The following is a 7526-nucleotide window of genomic DNA, read 5'->3' on the forward strand; positions in this document are numbered from 1 at the left end:
GTGGTTGCTATTGATCCCTTAATAAGCCTGGTAACAAAACTCTCTTCAACAGGGTGAAAAGCGGAAAGAACATTATATACTTTAGGTTGTGATTTAGAGGAGTCCAAGATTATGAACATGGCGTTTTATCATTGACGGCGGCGCATCACCAGTAAGTCACCTCTCTCTCGTTCAGCTGCGATTTCTAACGTTGTCTTTGGTTTAATTTAAATGTTTATTAAATGTGTATACATATAGCTTAGTCTGAGCTTAGCGCGTATACCGTTTTGCTGCTTTAACCGACGTTAGCACCGCTTAAAGACTGTTTGTGCTGTGTTTTCCAACTCAGTTGTGTTCTGCCACGCGTCTGCATGTTATGTTGCGTTATGGGAGATGTAGTCCGCACACTTTGCAGCGCTTGATTTCTATTGAGTAAACGCAACTGTTTGACTACAATTATTATATTTATGGCTTTGTGCCTTTGATAAAACGGTTAAGTGTTTATATTAATCATTATTATTATTAATCACTACGCATTTACGGTTAAATATTGAAATGGGTTTACCAGGTAAATGTTAGGTCAGCTAGTTATTGCACTGTGCTAACCCTGCCAAGTATTTTCACTGTTTATATGTTACATTTATTGCATTTGTGCATTGTTTATATATTATATTAATCCTGGGGTTAATTAAAGTATCCTGCATTTTTATGAGCATGGCTGTATGGCCTTATTTATACCATGTTACTTATGTATACGGTTTTGTTGTACTTTTAGGTTTATGACCTAAGAGCTACCTAAATGCTGACTAAGAGCCAAATAAAGGCTGCCTAAAAGCTGTGGGAATAACCTGAAATAAAGAAAATAAACAAATCCACAAAGAGTTATATCTGTCTGCCGTTTCGTCAATGCCCTTTCGGTGGGAAAACCGAACAATTACTGACTTTCCTGGTAAAGAATGACAAAAATTCACTACAGAGAGATGATGAGGGGGTTAATGGAAATGTATTTATTGTAGCAATTTATTTATTGTGGAGAACAGGGCTCGGGGATTTCCCTGGCAATTAGCGATGTTGGAGGAATGAAAATCTGCCTTAGCCGTTTTCAACGCAGTTTTATATTCAAGAATATGATCATTATAAGCAACTGCATGGACGGTCAATTTCGTTTTTTTGCTAAGACGCTCCAGTTGCCGGCCTCTAGCTTTCATTAACCTGAGCTCAGGAGTAAACCATGGGGCAGAGTGACGGAAAGTCACAACCCGTGTCTGAAGAGGAACATGGAGATCAAGTGTGGCTGAGACCATGCTATTATAGTGATCGACCAGGACTTCAGGAGACGACAGGATCGGAGGAATTGTGAACTGGCCTAGCGTATTCATAAGAGCAAGACGGCTGGCAGTTCTAAAATTCCTAAAAGTAATGCTGCGAGGTGTATGCATTCTCTTGGACGGGAGTGATAGCGGTAGATAAAATACAACAGCTCCATGATCAGAAACATTAAATTCTGTAACCTGCAAATTGGATGGAGAAATACAGGGGGTAGTACAGACAAGGTCCAGAATATGACCATGAGAGTGAGTGGCTGAGGCTACATGTTGAGTGAGATCAAAACAAAGCAGTAGGTTAAGAAGATCAGCTGAGTGAGCACACTGACTGGAGTCCATATGAATGTTAAAATCACCCAATACTAACACAGAAGGAAACAGAGGAGAGTGCAAGGCTAGCAGTTCAGACAGCTCTGACAGAAAGAATGGTACAGAATTGGATTTAGGTGGACGGTAAACCAACAAGATCAACAATGGCTTTGATCCAGCTATCTTCAGACCAAGACACTCAAATGTAGATGTCGGGGGAATAGACACTTTATGGACCTTGTAGGTGGAACGATAAAGGACCGCCAGTCCACCTTCACGACCAGTTGTACGGGGGTTATCAATGTACTGAAAACCAGGGGGTGCAGCTTCATTCAGTGCCAGATAATCATCTGGATGTTGCCATGTTTCCGTCAGGAATAAAAAGTCAATGTTATTGTCCGTAATAATTTCAGAAATAAAAGTCGCTTTGTTATTGAGAGACCGCACATTAAGCAAAGTAAACTTTGTATTCCTACATGAGGCAGAATCATGTGTTGTTGACCAGTCAGAGGTTTTATGGAGTTTCAGCAGTACGGTAGGATCCACATAGTGCCGTGTTTTAGAACGTCGGCGACTAGAACTCCAGATGCAGGGAATAGATCCAGGTCTAGCAGTGTGATAGCTCAGAGATGTAGTGGAGCGAGAGCTACGATGCATATACCGGGGGCAACGAGCTATTCCGAGTTGGAAACAGTTGTAAAACACATCAGGGGAGAGTCTGTAACTCCTGTCCCTAATCTGCAGAAGTTCGCTGGCAGTGCACGAAATTGCCATAGAGAGATGCAGGGGTGTTCCGACGCCATAATCCAGTGCGCTACTTTGATAAGAACCAGGACACCCAGAGCGACTACAGCTGCTAAACGCCGGCTAGCCACACTCATCTTAGCACACAACCGAAAACACAGCCAGATAATACACCACGTTAGCCTACTAATCACATCCACTAATATACGCCATGAAAGAGCAGTTATACTTACTCCTCAGGGCATAAAGAGGAACATAACACCACAACAAGAGAGTGGAAACTTACTCGAATGTAGCAGGTTAGTGTCGGCAGGGAGTGAAGAGGGAAAGCTCGTGTTAGGCCGGTATCAGCATACATGCATGAGTAGAAGCGCAGCATATAGCACACAACCAGGGTGGAAAAGTCACAGCAGCATAGCGAAACTGTCCAAGCAACCTGCAGTGGGGAGTCCAACTGTAGTAATTGAAGAAAGTTCCAGTGGTTTCAGCAGGAGAGGAAATCCAAAGCACACTGTATCCAGATACAGGCACAAACAGTGAGCCAGTAAAAAACAAACACGAGTAGCACGAGCAAACAACGAGTAAAAGTCCTGGAAATGATAATAAAACAGGAGCCAAATTTAACGAACTAATTAACTAAACAAAACAAAAAACCCCGGAGCAAAGCGGCAACCAAACGCGCACAGTGTACTTGCCACTCTGTATTAAGAACATTGATAAACATTTCAGCCACTTTGTGCTTGCAAAGCAGAATCTGAAAACAGTTGTAAAAGAATTGGCCTCCTCCAGCACAGCATCATTCAGTCTGAACCCACTCGCTGGAGCTCCACGCACCACATGAATCAAAATCAAATCAAAATCAGATTTATTGTCACATCACCAGAGTACAGGTACCCCGGTGAGTGAAAAACTTGTTCCACAATTTGCAACAACAATATTACAAAAGATGTATAAATTACAAACAATTTAAACTAGTGTCTGTATGTCTTGAAAATAAAAATAAGTATTGTTCTAATTTTTGATATCTACAATATATTAAATATACATGTGATATTGCACAGAGAATGGAGATGAATGTAACACATTATGGAGATTATACTGTTGTATAGAGATGCCTGTAATCCCAGTGAGTATGATGCTGTATTGATGTCAGAGCAAGGTATGGAGTGAGTATATGTGAGCGCAGGGGTAGAGTATTGTCTCGGGTTGGTATTATTAAGTCCAATAGTCCAGCAGTGCAGAGGTGCAGTGTGAAATAAAGTGCTTTGGTGCTCATGCATGTAATGGAGGGTGTGGGTTGGTCAGAGCCGAGATTACTGGCTGTTCAGGAGTCTGGTGGCATGGGGGAAGAAGCTGTCTCTGAGCCCACTGGTTCTGGCTTTAAAGCTTCTAAGCCTCCTACCACTCGGCAGCTGAGAGAACAGACAGTGGCTAGGATGGGAGGAGTCCTGCTAGGATGGGAGGAGTCCAGCTAGGATGGGAGGGGTCCTGCTAGGATGGGAGGAGTCCTGCTAGGATGAGAGGAGTCCTGCTAGGATGGGAGGAGTCCTGCTAGGATGGGAGGGGTCCTGCTAGGATGGGAGGAGTCCTGCTAGGATGGGAGGAGTCCTGATAGGATGGGAGGGGTCCTGCTAGGATGGGATTGCATCATCAGTGGATCTATTTCTCCTATACGCAAATTACAGAGGGTCCAGGGTGGCAGGCAGTGAGGAGCAGATGAGGTCTTTGACCAGCGTCTCAAAATATTTGCTCACGATGGAGGTCAGGGCAACAGGTCGCCAGTCATTCAGACAGGTAATGCTGGATGACTTTGGGACTGGCACAATGGTGGCTAGTTTGAAGCTAACTGGCACGATAGAGAGAGACAGTGAGGTGTTGTAGATGTCTGCATAAACACCTGCTAATTCTCTGTAGCTTTCAGCACTCTACCTGGTGTGCCGTCTGGTCCTGCTGCCTTGCGCGGGTTCACCCGTCTGAAGGCTCTGCGCACATCACTGACGGAGGGGGGGTTGGGATCAACGGTGCGCGGGGGGTTCTCCAGCTGGACAGCGAGGTTACTTTCAAAAAGAGCGGAGAAGCGGTTTAGCTCGTACGGTAAATCAGTGCTGGTATTGGGCAGAGTGTGAGAGGCAGATTTGTAGTCCGTGATTGTGTTTAGTCCCCGCCATAAACTCCGTGTATTGTTGGTGTTAAACTGTGCTTCCACTTTCTCCCTGTACACCCGTTTAGGTGATCTGATGGATGTACGCAGAGCGTAGTTGGTTTTCTTGTACTCTTGCGTATTTCCAGATCTGAAAGCAGCGCTGCGTGTGCTAAGGGCGGAGCGGACCTCACAGTTCAGCCAGGGCTTCTGATTGGGCAATACGTGGACTTGTCTGCAGGACACTACGTCATCCACACACTTGCGTATGAAGGCGGAGACTGTGTCTGCATACTCGTCAACGCTGCTCGACCAATCACGGAACATTTCCCAATCCACATGCTCGAAACAGTCCTGCAGTATAGCGTCTGATTGGTCAGACCAGCGATGATGCAGAGATGCTGGAACAGAAACACTGAACATCTACACTGGAGATTAGGGAACATTTGCTACACCAACTGCTGATCAATAGGACATAATTTCCAGTTTGATTGACATGCTGGAACCTGTTGAGGAAGTTCCTCTTGAGATCAACAGTTCAGAGGCTCCATCTCCAGTGTCATCCCAAGCATTGCTGTGCTGAAGATGGAGCTTCAGGCAGAGGGTCATAACACGAGGAGGATGGAAACACTCAGGGAAACCTGCTGCAGAAAAGGTTTGCAGGGATGGAGGAGAGAAAATGTTGGGTGCTAGTGACACTGCTGGATCCTCGTTATATCCTCATGTCTTCTTTACAGTGGACACACTGACCAAGACAGAACAACAGATAAAAGAAGAGCAGGGCATTGTGTCCCAGCAACTGATACAGACACCACTGAAGACCAAGGACCAGAGAAAGGTGGAAGATGAAGAATTACCTGCTCACTCCAGCGTTCTTCCACAAACATATGCAAATGGGAACCCTAATTTCTGAAATAATTCAGTTATTTGTTAAAAAGACCAGCATGTTCACTGTAGCAGCCTTCAGTGCTGACCACTGGCATGTTACAATATTGCCTCCTGTGCTAAAAAGCCTTTCAGAGGCTGCACTGGTAGCTGGTATTTTCTTGCTAAACGACTAACCCGAGGAAAGTTAATTTCATGCAGCGTCCACCATGCAAGAGGATCGCTTTCACTGTCTGCTGGAGAACACTGTAAGTAGCTGTTTAGCTCTGCTTTCATTGTGTGTACTCCCTTGTCAGGGACTGCCCTCTTGAAAAAGCTTCCAAGAGTCTTCTTTAGTCTCTTTGCATCACTTGCTGTGTCTTCTGCTGATGCTGAAGCTTGCTGAGGTGTTTCAAAGTCAGAGGTGCCACTCTGTTCTGACAGATAAGATTACATCTCCTGAACTGCTCTGGCTTTCATAACCTCAATCTCTTCTGGACCATGTACTGAGTGTGAGGATGGGGCGTGAGGGGAGAGGCCAATATACATTTGTCAAATCATGTGTGATTTATGTCATGTTCGAGTCATATGCTTTAATCACCTCGTGAACACCTTGTGTGCTTATGAACTACAGCAGTGATTCTCAATCGCGACCATAAATATTAATTTGCAAGTAATATAGTTATTTCACTCGCCAGTGGCGACAGGTGATACAACAGCATTATTTTTTTATGGGTGAGGATTTTTTGTCATTGGAAAAATATCCACCATTTTCTTTTGAGTTTGTATTTTAAAAGTTAATCGATATGCTGCAGCTCCCACTCACATGTTCATCTCTGCCCATCAACAAATGCGGAAATCACCAGCGTGACTCGCAAAGCAGCGGAGCCGAGCTGAAACTTTAACGTTAGCTTGTTGAAAATAGTGAAGCAAAACATATCAGATTTTTTCACAGTCTACATCTCTGTCGGACCATAAGAGGACACACTCCTTCATAATTGTACATAGTTTTAAGTTAATTTTAATGGGATCAAAAGTCACTCATATGCATACTAGGAAACTTGGTAAAGTTTGTTTCCCGTTCGCATATTCAGAATTCTTTCTTCAAGTTAAAAGTGCCAAAATATGCAAATTCTTATTTCTAGCAAAAAAAACAAACATCTACAAATTTGCTTACGTCAGGAATAGACGTATTTTAGACAGTATTTAAAAAACTTATTCTTTTAAATATTGTAATGGGGGACGGCACTACTTTCCCATGAGCCCCTGCGGCTCCGGTTTTGGTCCATGTTATATGTAATGCTATGATGTGTGTTATTGATTATGTATCTGATTATGTGTGTGTTATGTAGTTTAAGCCACCCTGTATTAGTTTATGTAGTTGTGCATTGTCTGAATCAACCTGCCATGTGTGTGTGATGTTACTGTGCTAATGACCTGCCCTCATGTTTCATGTCTTATTTGAGTTTGTTCCACGTGATCATTTCCCAACAGTCCGATTATGATTGATAGGCATTTAAATAAAACCAGTCTGTTTTATCAAATGGATCAGTTTACTGCCTCTCCTTCCTGCACCACGCCACAATATACTGCTGTCACCGCTGCAACATCTAAGGCACCGTCTACAAATGACCTTAACACGGACGCAAGTGGCGGTTGTAAAGGCCCCAGAGATCTGCGCACACTGCGTTTTTTGCAATAATTTCAATAACTTTTAAACGGTCTGTCTAAGACCACCAAGGAAATTGTATTACATTAAGTGCATCCTAAATAACAACCTACAACTAAAAGATGGGTATTTATACCTTGCACCAATTTGTGGTGGTCAGTTGTCAAATATTTCAATAGCTTTTAAATGGTCCATCATAAGTCCACAAAACAAGGTTGTTGATTAAGATGCACTTAATGTACTATAACTTGTTTTATGCTCTTATGAAGGATAATTTAAAAACTATTGAAATTATTGCAGAAAAACGCATGTGACGAGCGGGCTGGGCGAAGGATGAGACATGGAATCCTTCCTTGGCAACAGACATCGCTTTTATTTTTACAACAAATAGCGCAGTATGCGCACGTAGAACACATACGTACACGAAAAACGTGAAGACTCAGACAACTACAAGCACAGGACACTGCGCGAACGCACATTAAATAGACAAACTACA

This window comes from Brachyhypopomus gauderio, unplaced genomic scaffold (assembly GCF_052324685.1).
Source record: "Brachyhypopomus gauderio isolate BG-103 unplaced genomic scaffold, BGAUD_0.2 sc90, whole genome shotgun sequence".
Lineage (NCBI taxonomy): Eukaryota > Metazoa > Chordata > Actinopteri > Gymnotiformes > Hypopomidae > Brachyhypopomus > Brachyhypopomus gauderio.